The sequence below is a fragment of the Felis catus genome, chromosome C2, assembly GCF_018350175.1.
Source record: "Felis catus isolate Fca126 chromosome C2, F.catus_Fca126_mat1.0, whole genome shotgun sequence".
Classification (NCBI taxonomy): domain Eukaryota; kingdom Metazoa; phylum Chordata; class Mammalia; order Carnivora; family Felidae; genus Felis; species Felis catus.
The window spans coordinates 28,269,341-28,285,818 of record NC_058376.1 but is presented as its reverse complement, the minus strand read 5'-3'; the positions used below and the strand labels follow the sequence as shown (position 1 = coordinate 28,285,818).

The following is a 16,478-nucleotide window of genomic DNA, read 5'->3' as shown; positions in this document are numbered from 1 at the left end:
AATCACCCTGGGAATATATCAAAGAAGATATGAAAGAAAGATGTTGAGAATTTTTAAAATTTTGGTATAATTTTCAGCTATTCTTCTTAGCCATTAACATCTCCCTCTTCACATAAAATGTATCCACAGGATTTTGGTTCTTGGAATGATCCCCAACAGCCATCTAGCTCAGAGAGGGAAGAAAAGTCTCAGGACCCCAAGATTTCACCTGTGGCAAGATCTGCTGTGCTAGGTTATTTTCTTTTCCTGGAAGCTCCATTCCAACCTTCACCACACATCTCGCCACCACGGGAGGCTGACCTGTATGAATTGTGAGCACCAGCACTCCTGGCCTCAGGCTTCCTGTTGGGCTCCACCAAGGGGAGATGCCATCGAAAGACGCCATTTGGGGGGAAAGTAAGGTTGAGGTATTTATTCTCTGAATGGGAATAATGATGATAAGGGTGATGATGATGTCTGCAGCTTCCAGCAGACCCACACACCTTCTTCTGCATCTATATATACAGTTATCTCACTTTCTTCTGCCCTTTCAGCCCTAGAGGTGGCAACACTAGCCCCCTCGGTATTTCACCATCTTTTGTTGGTTTCACTGTACCCTGTCTACCCTTTTGTAAACTGCTCCATCTTTAAACTCTCCTCAATCACTCTGCTTGAGTATGCCATTTGGGACATTGCTGGTATCCTGCCTGACTCTTAGTTTCTAGTTCAGTACTCTCCCCCCTACCCCCCAACACTGTGCTGGGTTGAAGCATGGAGATAAAAAGATTGCTTTCATGGGAATGAGTTTTACTCTTTTTCTTCAAAAATTATATTTTCTTGGAAATATTTTGATAGTTAAGAATGGACTGCAATTTCATTCCCTTTTGTGATGACATTGCAATTTCTTTACAGGACAGGTCAGAGAAAAGATAGGAATTTTTCCTAGGCGAATTACTGATAGAATCACATCCTTTTCCAAGCTCTTGTCCATCCTAGGAATAAAATGAAAAGAGGTTATTCTGTATGATATTGGAACCTCAAAACAATAAGATAAACTCACAAATAAAAATCTTTCTTAAGAATAAACCAGAAGTCCATGAGTGTAATATTTCAACTATAACATCGCTTGAAGAGAGGAGAGCCTGAAAGAAAAACGTCAATGGAGACGAGTTTTCTTTACATACTCTGTAACAGTGTTTCTTTTATAAAAGTAATGAAAGAATGAGGTGGGGGAAAAATAGGTGGGAAGATAAGACACGCATGCCTGGTGCTGAAGAAAAGCTATTTGTACCTGGGACATTGTAGTTCTAGGACAAGAACAGTTCAGCCATGTAAAAATATGACCCTATGTAATACTGCCAAGGTCAATCAAACCCATAGTTATTGACTTGGGCTCTCCTTGTAAGAGCTTTAGAGGATACCATTGCTCAAAGCCTACTAGAGTTTATGCACCGATTATTAGCATTTGGAAGATATTTTTGAACCCTGAGGACTTAATTGTACTGAAACTATGATATAAAAATTATACCTTTTTTTTTTATTCTGGTGGATGAGACTTTGAAGAGATACCATAAAAATATAAAGGGGCTGCTCAGTAACTCTATGATAGCAATGTACTTTCATTATTTGAATAACAGTTATTGCTATCTGATATTTTTCCTGTTTACATATTTATTTGGCTTGGCTTTATTTCCCTAATAGAATTTAAGCCCCATATCATGCTTTTTATTTGCTGTTTGTTTGACAAATTAATTAAATATTGAATCAATTATAAATAATAATCTGTAGAGTTACCCATTAGACTTCAAATCTGTATACCTGAAAAATGAACAATTATGATGTTCATACTAGAATAGGAGTAAAGAATATGTTGAAGCATATGTTTATTGTTATCCCACTCGTGCAAAAGAACAAAACAGTTCCAACCCCACTTCAGTAAAAAACCTTTATATGTGTGCATTACCTATTGAAAAAAATACATGTATATAAAGAAAATATTTGCTGGCAATAAAAAATTACCCAGTTGTAATCAATTTTTCCTTCCAGAGCATTGGATTTGGGAAGTTCTGCATTTTTTAGACTTTTGTATTATGTGATCTTGTTATAAGGAACAGGCATTGCCTTTATAATTTGTAAAACAAAAATAATAAAGTTATGAAATAAAATCTTGTAAAATAGTAGCTTTGGAAATGACTATTGGACCAAGTTCGAATCTGAATTTATAATAAGTAATGATTTTGGTTTCTGTCTCACTCTTTGTTTGTTACTAGACTAATGAAATCTCTCCCAGATTTCAGGTCCTATCCCCAACCCATCCCCTTAATATGTTTTGCAACTACCTTTCTATCCATGACCATCCACCCTATTAAGATTTTTGTGTCCAGCACTGTTTCTAGGCTGAGCCAACTTTCAGGTTGGAGTAGTCAAGGGGGAAAGGAACAATCCCAAGGAACAGGATGAAAAAGATTGAAGATGATTGGGGGCTTGGGCCAGGGTGCTCTAAAAATATCTCTCTGCTTCCTATCTTTCCCCAAAGGCAAAGTGCTTCAGTGTCTCTTTTTACACAGATTCAGGCAATATGTATTAGAGCTAGAAATACTGGAGTATCAAGTATCCTGAAGTCTGAACTGGCATTTTGCCTGCTAGTCCATGAACCCTCTCATTGGGTACATGCTGAAGCCTTCTTGGAGATTACGGGTCATAAATGTGCATGATTAATTGCATATGTTGAAACCTAAAATAATGTTGTTTCCAGAACATTCAGACTAGAGGGTGAAGCAAGGTCCCAGTGGGTGACATGAGAAATCTCTGTTAGGGAGTCTGACAGTGATGGCTGAAGAAAGATTGAGCTCACTTGGGCAGCCTGATAAACGTTTCTGGTAGATAGAATAACAAAGGGAAAAAACCAGACAATAAGAATTTGTTACAGATTGTGAAAAGTACCTAAAAAATTAGAAAGGACACAGGCTATGGAACAGTGGCATAGGTAAACGAGAAGAGGAATATGTAAAACAACAGTCGAGAGAAGTTCACAGCTTGGTTTCTAAATAAAATTTACCCATTGAGATGAGAATGTAGCAGCAGTATTGTCTTCCCTATATATAGTTACTTAGAGGTATCTACTGCCTATGGGTAAAAACAAATAATTTGTTATTTCCCTCTTCTGGTTTATAAACTATAATTGCCTCCCTTGGGATTGTAACTGTGTGTGTACAAAAATTTGCACTAAATATATTGCAGAAGGGCTACCCAGAACCTAGTAAAGAGAGCCCAGTGTTGGCCTCAATTGAGGCCATACACTCTTAAACACCTCATAGTTGGCAGATCAAATATCAGAGAATGTGGTTTAAACTTTGAATACCCAAAATCTTTTTTTTAGTAAATGGGATTGATTATATGTTGTATCTATCTGTCTATCTATCTATAATTGATACATATTTTTAACAATTTTTTAAGTTTATTTATTTACTTTGAGAGAGGGGGGAGAGAGAGAGAAAAAGGTGCATAAGTGGGAGAGGAACAGAGAAGGAGAGAAAGAGAGAGAATCCCAAGGAGGTTCCACGCTATCAGCACAAAGCCCAACGTGGGGCTCCATCTCAAAACCTGAGCTGAAATCAAGTTGGACGCTTAACTGATTGAGCCACTCAGGCACCCCTTAGATATATCTTTTTATAGAGGCGCAGCTAGGGATGTCTCTAACAAATGCAAACTGTTCCCCAAATCCAGATACAAAGGCAGTCACTTAGCCATTCTTCCTTCATTTCCAATTAATTACTGTAGGACCCACATGCCTTCTTAACTAGAGGTCTGGTACTTTTCTCTTGAGGTCTCTCTGCTTTCTTCTACCTACCAACTCCCTACCCAGTCCAAAGAGGTGCAACTCCAGGTACTGTTAATTAGAGAGAGAAATGGAAGGGATCAGTGCTTTGCTGCTGCTTCTGCTGCTACTTATCATGGTTGAAGACCACCCTACACATTTAGAGCAGTGGTTGCTAGACCAGAAGGCTGCAGCCATTCTACCTCTTCACTTCTAAGTTTGGTCAAAGGTGGTTTAGAGCCCCAACAATTCCAGTTTTTAAAATATTTTTTTTCAACATTTATTTATTTTGAGAGAGAGAGAGAGTGAGCAGGGGAGGGGCAGAGAGAGAGGAAGACACGGAATCTGAAGCAGGCTCCAGGCTCTAAGCTGTCAGCACAGAGCCCAGTACAGGGCTTGAACTTGTGAACCATGAACCGTGAGATCATGACCTGAGCAGAAGTCGGACACTTAACAGACTGAGCCATGCAGGTGCCCCATCAGCAATCCGAGTTTTTAAAGGCAAACTAGTTCTGAGGGAGTGAGGCAGGGCAGATCAATCCTTATGTGAACTAACTCCTGAGCCTTGCATTCTCGTCCCCCCAATCCCTATTTCTCTTCAGACTTACCCAAGGAGGAGTAACTGATCTTGACTGGACTCTTTTAGATTTATCTTATGCCCACATTTCTCAGGAGGAGCAATACTCAGTGATTTAGCCAAGGTGATATATCCTTCTAACGGAGGTCCCCAAGTAATTTCAAGGTGCCATATCCAAATCAGGCTGATTTCTGTGACTCCAAGGTGATTTTTTATCCGGGCTTAAATTATGAAGGCTTTGGCACTTCTGTCTCTAAAAAAAAGGATAAACACATTTTTTTTTTTTTCCGATTGGTCACTGCTGGGTAGAGCAACCCTGTACATATGTAGCTTCTGCTTTCAAAATTATAAATAGATATATCAGGGTACAAACCACTATCTTTAGATGCCTTGAAACCTCAGGGCTTCACAATTCTCTGTAAAGCAGAACTTTGTACTCATAAGGACCCTTTTTGGAGGTAAATGGCAGACATCTAACATCTTACAGAGGAAAAAAGTGAATTTGTTAATTTAGCTAACTTAAAATTCCAAGTAGGCCTAAGGCGTGTGATTAAGGTTCTTTTTCTTTACCTCAGATTTGTATGAATTGCTTTTTCTTCCAGTGTTGACCTAAAGTTTCTCACCATGTGGCAGGAAAGGTTGTCAAACCCCTACCCTTACAGGATATGATCCAAACGGAAGAGAATAGCCTTACTCCCAATTCCCATATGTTGAGTTGGCTCTGCTTGGGTCACGCATGCACCCTGTAAATCATTGTGAATAGGGGAATGAAGTTCCATGATTAGCTAAGTCCGATTATGATTTTCCTTTGGGTGGAGACAAGTCCTGACTGGCAGTGTGGGACCACCACAGAAAACACGGAAAGAGAAGAAATACTTCCCCAATGACAGAAGAAAAGCTGGGTTTAAGAAACAGACTGGGGGTGGATGTTGCACTGGGTCTCCTTAAGCCTTTTTGTTAGTGGCTGACTTTGCAAGGTTCTACTGGGGGCCGTAGTCCTGTATGGAGCTTTATCAGGTATGGAGGTGAACTGGGTCAGTCCACAGGTTTGACTGGGTCTTTGGAGCTTAACTGCAGACTCATTTGATAAAATGTGCTGTCACAGATGCAGATTGGAATATCAAGAAGAGCTTTATTGATTTTGTGCCAGAGCATAGGATCTGAAAAGTCATTTGTTCTGCAATCTTTTCAAAGGACAGGGGCCAGGTAATATGATCTTCTTCTATTGTGGTATTACTGGAAAGTGGTCTGGACTTCTGTTCGTGTTCCATTTTCTGCTAATTTGTAATTGTGACTGAAGGCAATTTATGTCACCTCTTTGGAACTTGGTTCTTATGTGTTAAGTGCGGTGGTCACATAGTTTGATCTCCAACCAATGTTTTTGATCTTTCAGCTCTGAATTTCCAAAGTATTAACTTTGCTTCATTAGTTTCCATCTTAGACATAGGCTGGAAAAGATGAGACCATGGTAAGAGGCTAGCAAAAGTCATTGTACTAGATAATTTGGAAAGGATGTCTAAAAGATAATTATAAGACAGATGGCCATCTTTTATTTGTTTTAATTTCTCTAAAAAGGATAACAACTGTAAATTCATTCTTTGCTTTTGACTTAAAAAAATCACTCATTTATTCTAAGGGATATTTAAGAAGTGCTTTATAGAAGTCCAATGAAGCAATTTCAAAAGTAAATTAGACAGGTACCTGGGTGGCTCAGTTGGTTGAGCATCTGACTCTTGATTTCAGTTCAGGTCATAATCTCACGGTGGAGGTCAAGCCCCATCTCAGGCTCCATGCTTTTTGTGGAGCCTGCTTAGGATTCTCTCTCCCTCTCTCTTTGCCCCTTCCCCATGTGCATGCAGGGTCTCTCTCTCTCTCTGTCTCTCTCAAAAAAAAAACCAAAACCAAAACCAAAAACAAAAACAAAAAAGTAAATTAGAAAAAGAGACAAGAGTTATAACAAGCCAATGCAATAAGCCGAACTTGTTTTGACCTGGCTTGGAAAAAACAGCTGTAAAATATCTGTCTTGCACAATTGCAGAAAATTTGAATTCAGCTTAACTATTAGGTGATATTAAGGAATTATAATTACTCTAATTTTCCTAAATGTGATAATATCAAGATTTAGGAGAATCTTTGGGAGAACATTTTGTGAGAAATTGGAAAATTGTTCTTATTTTTTCCATGATATCTACTCAAATATTTAGCATTAATGTGACAAAATATTAACCTTTTTGATGAAGGTTCTATGGCTATTTCATATACCAATCTCTCAGCTTTTCTGTAAGCTTGCAAATTAAAACAAACAAAAAAACCCTAATTGGAGACAATGGATTATCCTTTAATGTTTCAAGCTGTGTTCACCTTACATTTTTATTTCAAATACAGTTCAAGTTTTAACTTTTCCCAGTTGAAACAGCACTTAAACCTTTTTAAGTTAGCTAAAATATGGCACCGGGATTTTCATCTTTAGCAGTGTGAGTGATAAGGTAGCAAAGTGGCAACCTATTTTCTATGAATTAGGCCTTAAATAGAATCCTTAATAGTTAACACATCCCTACATACACATAAACACCTGAATCCTTGTAACTTTTGCTAATTGTATCGATGAGGCAAACAATATAGTGGTGATGCATTCAGACTCTGAATCCAGTTGCCTGGGTTGGGATGCTGTTTGTCTTACCACTAATCACCTGAATGACCTTGGGTCAGTTACTTCACACCCTGTGCGTCAGTCTTCCCAGCTGTAAAAATGGGCCAAATGTTATTCATATAATGGGATCTTTTTGAGCATTAGGTACACAACATACTTAACACAGTTTCTGGCACTTAATAAAGTGTTAATGATTATTTATGTACTTTGCCATAGGAAAGACAAAAAGGTCAATGTCAATATTTAAGGAAAAAAATGCTTTTGCATTTCAGGCGATAAACTTTGTTCAAGAGATATGTCCTGCCCTATCTCAGTGAATAGCACTGAGATAGATTTTTAAAAACAGAAAGGGGGGCGCCTGGGTGGCTCAGTCGGTTAAGCGGCCGATTTCGGCCCAGGTCATGATCTCCATGAACTCTATGATCTCCATGAACTCCAGGTCTGTGAGTTGGAGCCCCGCATCGGGCTCTGTGCTGACAGCTCAGAGCCTGGAGCCTGTTTCAGATTCTGTGTCTCCCTCTCTCTGACCCTCCCCCGTTCATGCTTTGTCTCTCTCTGTCTCAAAAACAAATAAACGTTAAAAACAAAATTAAAAAAAAAAAAAAAACAGAAAGGGCAGCATCGCACTGTGGCGTCTCTTCCATTTTAGTAATTTCCGTACCAAGTGGTTTAGTTAAGGTTTTCCCCAAGTGCTAGAAAACTAGTATCTGAGAAAATAAATTTCTCAAGGGTCTCTAAAAATAACTACATTTTCCCAACAACTTCAGGCTGGAAATATATTTGATAGATGCTTCATGGTACTTGGCAGACATACTAAGATGATGGTGTGGTTGTTATTACAAAATATCCTGCAATCGTTTATAACCAAGTAAGACTCCATCATTAGCTTATATACCTATTGTAAGTGCTTATTAAAAATCAAGGACTTGATCTCCTTGTAATATGTTTCCCATTATCTATGACCTTGTAAAACATTGCCCAAGAATATGAGCAAAGAGGGGCACTTGGGTGGCTCAGTTGGCTAAGCATCTGACTTCAGCTCAGGTCATGATCTCATAGTTCATGAGTTCGAGCCCTGCATCAGGCTGTCTGCTGTCAGTACAGAGCCTGCCTCTGGTCCTCTGTCCCCCTCTCTTTCTGCCCCTCCCCTGCTTGTTCTGTCTCTCTTTCTCTCCAAATAAGTAAATAAATAAACTTAAAAAAAAATTAAAAAAACAGAATAGGAACAAGGAAATTATTTTCAATGGAGATACCCAAATATTCTTTTTCTTACCAGACCTTATTATGAAAATTCAATACTATTCAAATTTATTTAATGAAACTTTAGAGAAACTGCCAATGACTTGGGTTTCACGTCTGTGATACATTTTTATGACATGTATGTTTTACCCAAAGTAATTCTTTCCTCTGGAAGGTTAGGTCATGGGCGACTTCTTTATGGAGACTTCCCAGAGGCCTTAGAGTCCTCTGCCATGCCAAACACAACTCTTTGCCCATCACAAAAGCCATTTAAAATAATCTGTATAATTAAATCTGTTGTATTGCCGGAATCCATGTAAAGAAATTCTTTATCGCCTTGGAGCCACGGCAAGAAGCTAACATCTAAACTTCTTAATTCAACATAAATCAGGGAAATCTTTTCCTCTCAGGGAGCTGTTGGTATTCCTTTGGAAACAAGGTCATTTCGGTTCAGGTCCTGTCACTCCCTTTGCAAACAGTCCTACTGCAGGGAGACACATAATAGAAGCTGTTCAGGAAGGCCCAGTCAGATTCAAGGCTCCTTTGGCCCCAGGGACTCAACCCAGGTTGAGGTGGAAGTGATCACTTCTTAACATGGTGTCACTCAGCTTTGCTCCGGGCAAGATAGATGCCTTGATTCCATCTTCAAAACTGTCAACTTGAACATCAACATGCATATCAGAGCTTCCTTGTAAGTGAAAATCACTTTGATAATATGATTAATAAGTCTTCGCCATTTCCAACTGGCAGTATCATTTTCTTCTACTCATTTTTAAGTCTTTAATGTTTGGCCCAAGTTTTAGCACTAAGAAGAGTACCCAGACCTTGAAAGTATCTAGCCAGCACCGCATGCAGAGCAGTAGAAGGACACAGGGTGCCTCCAAATTATTGGGGATTTTGCCCTCTCTTTTCCAGCTCCTTATGGTATTCACTTTGAACCATTACTCTACTGTATCTACATATTTACCAAAAAGAACCCACATCTGGGGGAACTTGGGTGGCTTAGTTGGTTAAGCGTCCAACTTCAGCTGAGGTCATGATCTCACAGTTAGTGAGTACAAGCCCTGCATCGGGCTCTGTGCTGACAGCTCAGAGCCTGGAGCCTGCTTCAGATTCTGTCTCTCTGTCTCTCTGCCCCTCCCCCACTTGATTTTGTTTATCCCTCTCTCAAAAATAAATAAACATTAAAAAAAAATTTTAAATCCCCATCTGTAGACTTTATATGCTTATAAATAATAATAATAACAATTATTATTATTATTATTATTATTATTATTATCAGATTATAAATTTGTGCCACATCCTCAATTTCTTTAGGCTCATTTGTTCTTAATAAATGTGTTTCTAATTGCCTTTGACCATATCCTTCAATTCTGGCCCCACCTGGCCGCCAAACGAATTTGCAAACTTCATGAAAATGTAAAGCAGCCAGGGTTCCAGGTCAGCCCTCACATGTGGTTCTCTGTCCCTGTGAGTTCGCATTTTCTCAAGTCTTTGGCTAGCAGTCTAGGAGCCCAAAAAGGAATGTGACGTCTTACTAAACTCTCCAGTGGTGAGGCAGGCAAATTTGGACACGGCAGCTGTCTGCTCCTGAAGACAGTTGGAAGTAACCATGTCTGATAAGATCAGCTATCAGAGGCAGGGCAGCACTGCTGTGTGTAAACAGGATGCTATCTCTGAGACTCGAGACAGTGACAGGAGCAGCTCTGGTTCAACCTGCCCCCAAAATGGCAGCGAAGACGCTTCACACCCAGTTTTGCCTAAGTAGAATGAGAACCACAGACTTTTAGGACTGCAGAGCCCCTTGGAGATCGTGTCACAACACTCTTGTTTTACAGATGAAGCAACAACAACAAAAGCCTAAGACCAGGGGAGATACGGAGACCAGTGATATTTATAATTGTCACGTTTGCATGGATGGATATATAACTAAGTCCTTTAGGGAACGTATCATTCTTTTGTGCGTAAGCTAGTACGTTTGTGGCCTTCCAAAGAGGTAACTCTGCACATCAACAAATTTCAACAAAGCTAAGATTTAGCTTTAGACATAAGAGTAAATATTTGGATCCACCCTCAATCCAAATATACCCCTACCATGAATGACATCACCAGTTCTGTGGTTATTCCATGCTAGCCTTTGTCTGGGATCAGGCACTAAAACTACAAAGCTGAAAGGCACAGGGATCTAAAGATGTTCACAGTCCAGTGTGGGAAACAGGTACAGAAGTAAATAATTAAGGGACATTCAAAGGGAGATTTATGTAAAGTGTGATATTAGCATCTGAAAAACGAACCATAGAGAAGGTGAGGAGAAAATCAATGAAGGCAGTGCAGAAAAAATCATATTTAAATCTCTATAGTAACATTTGAATCCTGGAGAAGGGAGTAAGAAAGATGAAGTGAGGGTACAGAAGAGACGGTGCAGAGAGAAAATTTCCGACAAGAAGTAAGACTGTTTGCATTCAACGTGAGCTAGCGTCAGAGTCATCTTAGCAAAATGATGCAGAATGTATTCATTTTCTCTCTCAGATTCTTCTATTTTGTCATGAAAATTTGTATAAACAAACTCTGTTATAAGGGTCTGTTTTGGAGCAATACGCGTGAACTTCATGACTGCATTTTCCTTCATTGTAGAGACCTTTATATTTTATCTCTTGGTGTGTGTTTGTGTTCTGTTTGACTGAGGTTGTCAGAAACCCTAGAATGGACAAGAAGCATTGTGGGTTAGAAGTGACCAAAGAATGACTGATGTTAACTCTTAAACCAGAGAAGACATTGGGAAATCGAAGGATCATAAAAATAACCCAGAGAGAAAGACTGTTGCTGTGACTTCAGACTAAAAGTAAACAAACAAAACATTCACCAAAAAATAAAAAAGGAAGGACTAAAGCACAGACTTTCAAAGTTCAAGTTTTTAGAAGTCAGGAACACACAAATTAAGGCAGTAAGATAATTGTTTACCTACAAATTGGGTTTTAAGAAAGAAGAGGATAAAGGGAAATAGGTACTTCCTTTTATTTCTGAGGGAATAAAAATTGGTAAAATCTGTATGAATATCCTAGAAGATAATTCTTTTCTTTTTTCTTTCTTTCTTTTCTTTCTTTTCTTTCTCTCTTTCTTTCTCTCTCCCCCCCCCACACGTATATCTTATATTTACATATATTTTAAAACAAAATATGTATTATATAAATATGTACATTTTGCTAAATTACTTTTAAATTTATGAATCCATAGACTCTCATCCCAAGAAGGTAATATGTATGCATCTTGACTATGATATAAAGATGCTTATGGTAGAGATGTTTATTTAAGCCAAAATATGGAATAAATCTAAATATTTAATAATAAGATACACTTCAAATATCTAGATATGTTCATATAATGGAATACTATATAGTCAATAAGAATTATGTTCTTCTGGAAGTCATAAAGATTAAAATAGTAGACATAAAATACTTAGAACAGTGCCTGGTACCTAATAAATATTCGTTCAAAGTTAACCTTTCCATCATCAACATCATCATCATCATCATCATCGGTATATCTTAAGACATAGGGAGATGTTCCTACATGTAAAATGAAAAAAAATTATAAAACAGTATTAAATTATTATATCAACTCAAAAATATTTATACATATGTGTATATGCATGTATGTATGTGTGTCTGTGTGTGTGTGTGTATATATACATATATATATATATACATATATATATATATATATATATATATATATATATATACTCAGCAAAAAGATGAACAGTGTATTAGTTTTCTAGAGCTGCCGATAACAAAGCGCCATGGACCAGGTGGCTTCAACAACAGAGGTTTGTTGTCTCACAGTTCTGGAGACTATAGGTCCAAAATTAATGTGTCAGCAAGACTGGTTCCTTGTGAGGGCTGGGAGGGAAGGATCTGTTCCAGGCCTCTCTCACTGGCTTGTAGGCAGTGTTTTTTATCTATGTCTCTCCACATTGCCTTCCTCCTATGTGCAGTAGGTCTGTGACCAAATTTCTCCTTTTTGTAAGTCATGTTGGATTAGGACCCAATCTAATACCCTCACTTTAACTTGACTGTGTCTGTAAAGACTACCTCAAAGAAGGGAACATTCTCAGGTACTGGGGGTTAGGACCTCAACATTTGAATTTTGGGAGGACACAACTCAACTTATAACAGAATGTATGTATATTAGTAATTTTGGAACTATGGATGACATTTATTTTACTCTTTTTGCTTATCTGTTATTTTCTACGATGGACTATTACCACTAATAACAATTTTAAATGTTATTTTGTAAAACTCCATGCTTCAGAATCCTACACACCTTGTTTAAACATAAAATGAAAATACTTTTAATTCGTCCCATAGTTCTCTATTTAAATATCACCTCTATTTCTACTGTTTAAGACTAAGCCTAGGACTTCTAAAAGAATACTTAACGTTCTCTCTGCAAAGGGGAAGTTTGAAGATTGAAACTCTGGATAGTCAGATTGTATGTGCTATGTATACTGCCTGGACTATAGAGTCCAAGATTATTATTTTCCCTTGGAGTTCTTGTTTCATTGTGAATTCCTACACTGCACTGACTTAGGATAAAGTAGAATTATTATGTAGCTTTTGACTACTGTCTTTGGAGGAATGCTTATTCCTTTGCCAGTTTCAGAGCTTGTCAAATCTAAAGCTGGTACTGTACATATTTCTTGAGTGGTGCATTGCTATTCAGTAGGAATCCTGAGTATTGAAAAAGTTAGAGCAAATGTAAACCCTGTTTTATACAATAAATAGGCTTCTGAGCAACCATTATTATAGAAATCAGATTAGACTTAAATGCAATAAACTGTACATTTGTAAAATAAAGAATAAATCTGTAAGCAACAAAGTGATGATTAATTCATTTATATATATGTTTAAACTTTGTTGCTGAATTGGACTTTTTTGAAGCCAAGGATGTGCCTTGCTTGTGGTCATAAAATGGGTGGAATTAAGACATGCTTCGTGAAGATGAAAAGTTTCTATAAGAAGACCTCACACAAAAATTGTTTTGAAATCTATCATTTGAAAGTGCTAGTCCTTTTCTTTAAGCTTCATAGCTCATTTATGGGTGGGGTATTCTGCCAAATTAATTCATTGCCCATAGTTATATATCCTCGACATACTGTCTGGTGGCTTATATGGCTAATGCTTTAGCTGTCATAATTATTGATCCAATTTCATAAAATAAGTCAGATACAAAAAAAATCAGTTTCTTTACTAAGATACCTGGTGAGGCTATAGAATTAAAAAAAAATTACTGAAGCCTGTTTGGTGGCTAATACCTTGCAGAGTGAGAAAATTACTCATTATGTTAAGTAATGTCTTCTATCAGCATGTAAATAACTTGAGTGATTGCTTGGAAAGAAAACTACTCCAAAGAGAAAATTAATGTATCTGATTTGTTTATTTATTCATCTAATTTAGGGCCAAAAGATTTTTGGACTGATACTAGATATGAAAATGTGTCACTGAAATTTATTGGAGCTCAGAGCTAGAGACCTTCCCTATAAATATAGATTTAAATAGTCGCATGCTTGGTTATCTCTGATAAGTTAAATCAGATAAGATATTTAATATATAATTCTCCCTTGTATATTAGAAGACAGTCTTACCCGTCTCTCTGTTTCTGTTAGTTGTAGCTTGGATGGGAAATTAAAAGTTAATTTTGTCTTTGTCCTTCTGTCTTTTTCTTATCAGCAATGCCTGGGAGGCATGGTAAAGTATGCTGAAAGTGACCTTCAGTTTCCTCATATCATCTTGACACAAATGAGCCAGGCACTTGTAATTTTCATTATTCGCCACAAGAAGAGGAGCTTCTCTCAGTAGGAAATATACAACATCCGAAAATATAGAGGTATTTTATGTATCTCATGAGTGATTACTTAAAGAAGGTTGAAGGGTTGGAGAATCAATGGAGAAGGTGACGAGTGAAGGAGAGAAAGTTATAGCCAAACTGCCACCATGCAGAGGGTGACGTGATTTACCCAAGGTGAGTAGCAGAACTTCTCTTTAGGGGCACAGTCAGAACTGGAACCCAGAGATCCTGGCTTCTGGTGCAGAATACCTTCTCCAATTCCATCCTTCCTGAGTGGACAGAAAAGCAAATGAACTTCCCTTGTCAAATGGGGCAAGATAACTGTTTTTGGTGCTGCGTCTCCACATGTCAGCATGTCATGTTGTTTCTTTACCTCTGCCCTATTCATATTTTTGTCTCTCTTGACTGAAGTCAGAAGGCACTGCTTGTAAGGACACAAAGTGGCCCCATGTCAACTTTCCCCCTGTAAATTATTTTTATGAGCATACCAACCAAGAGCATATCTAGAACACATGATCGCTTTTGGCATCTAACCCACCCTTCTCTCCCCCCATCCTCCTACCACCATTTTATGGGTAAAAAACACTTTTTCTCATCATTCTTCTCAAACAGGATCCTTGAAACTACTGTAATGTATAATGTTAATATATCAACTACCAAAGAAAAAAAAAAAGTAACCTGATGAAAGTAGGCATCTGGGAGTTCAGGCTTCTGAAATCGACTTCCATTTCTTAGGGATATGGAACACGTGACTTCAGGCTATTCCTGCATCACTTTTCACTCCCCAGTAAAAAGCTGATTTTAGGAAGATGTCCTGTTCAAAAGTTGCTACACTAAGAATGTTAGAACTACAAGTTTTCTGCATCTATGGCTGAATAGATAGGTGGGGTTGCTAATGACTTTCTTGCATGTTCGATGAAAAATGCTGTGTAAAGATCTTAACCTGGATTTTCTGTGTGACCCCTATGTGTTCAGTAAACACAGTGCAGGGCATCTGAATTCAGCAAAGGACACTGAGCTGTAGTCTGTGCCCTTGGGATTCTTCTTTATAAACATGCCACAGCAGAGATAGTGACCTCATGCTTCCCGGGGAACATCTTCACTGGGTTGTCCTGAAGTCACCTCAAACTCAACACGTCCAAAATAGAACACAGTCCTTCTCACACATTCATGGTCACATCATGGGGTCACATCATTCCTCCGTTTGCTAGGACCAGAAGTCCCACTTTCGTGCCAATGACCAATTGTTTCTGGGTCTGCCCTGTCTCTTATATCTATACCTTCCATTTCTCTCCCAACATCACTAGCTTGGTGCGGGCTGGAATTACCTCTTGCTTTGACTTTTGTAATGACCTCACAGATGGTCTCTGCAAATGCAGATTCTCCCTCACCAGCCCACCTTCTGTGTTGCTAACAGGATAGCTTCCTAAAACACTCAAATGTTAACCACCTTCCCCAAAACTTTCATGGGCTCTTTGCTGCCTACAGAATAAATTCCAACATTCTCAGTCTTGCAGACAAAGCCCTTTTGTAATTGGGGCCCACCATGCCTTTTACAGGCTCATCTGAGACTAGATCACTAATGAAATAAATCCATTTCCTTCAAAAACGTGCTATGTTCTTCAGCCCCTAAGTCTCCTCTCAAACTATCCCCCGAAAAGAATTCTCTTCCCATTTGAACTACCTTTTAAGATCTACCAAACTTTTATATCCTTATTAGGAAGACTGGGTAAGTGTCAACCCAAGATGGAATCCTAGCAGTTGCCCTTTATGCAAATATACAATCAAATCATAAAACATGTAATGATGAGAAAATATGATGTGGGAATGGTTGGCTGGATATCAATAGGCAAGATTCCATTACAATGTGGCATGTTCGGAGGACAAAAATCACACTGGAAAACATGACCCACGTATCACTTGTACTACTGAGAAAACTACATATATGTGTGTGTGTGTGTGTGTGTGTGTGTGTGTGTGTGTGTGTATTATGTATATATTACTGTAATCGGGGATGAAAGTTAAGGAAGGTGAGAAGGCAGATGTAAATGATGAATGGGAGTTCTTCAGTGGTCTTTGTTTCACAATTAACCTAAGGCCGGGAGCGGGGGGGGGGGGGGTTGAAAATAGTTTTATTCCAACACTCACAATTCCTATACTTCCATTGTATAGGAAGATGAGATTTAGAGAGTAAATTAAACTTTCTTGCACTTCATTTGTTTCTTTCAAATGTATTTACCAAAGCACATTTTAAGGGAGGGGTGGGAAATGTCAGTTACACAAGAAAATCTATCCTCTGCCCGACTGAAGAAATTGTTCAAATGAAGTGCATTCTTTCATAAGCACTGCTTCCTAATGTAGCCAGGGTC

General features: G+C 38.3%; 1 long non-coding RNA gene across 1 annotated transcript; it reads right to left on the bottom strand.

The window, feature by feature from the left end:
* Positions 1-384: 384 nt before the first annotated feature.
* LOC111556362 lies at positions 385-14,041 on the bottom strand. Its single transcript, XR_002735832.2, has 3 exons — positions 13,907-14,041; positions 4,405-4,626; positions 385-971 (listed from the first exon to the last, which is right to left on the bottom strand). It is a non-coding gene; the product is annotated as an uncharacterized LOC111556362 (long non-coding RNA).
* Between the last annotated feature and the right edge of the window lie 2,437 nt (positions 14,042-16,478).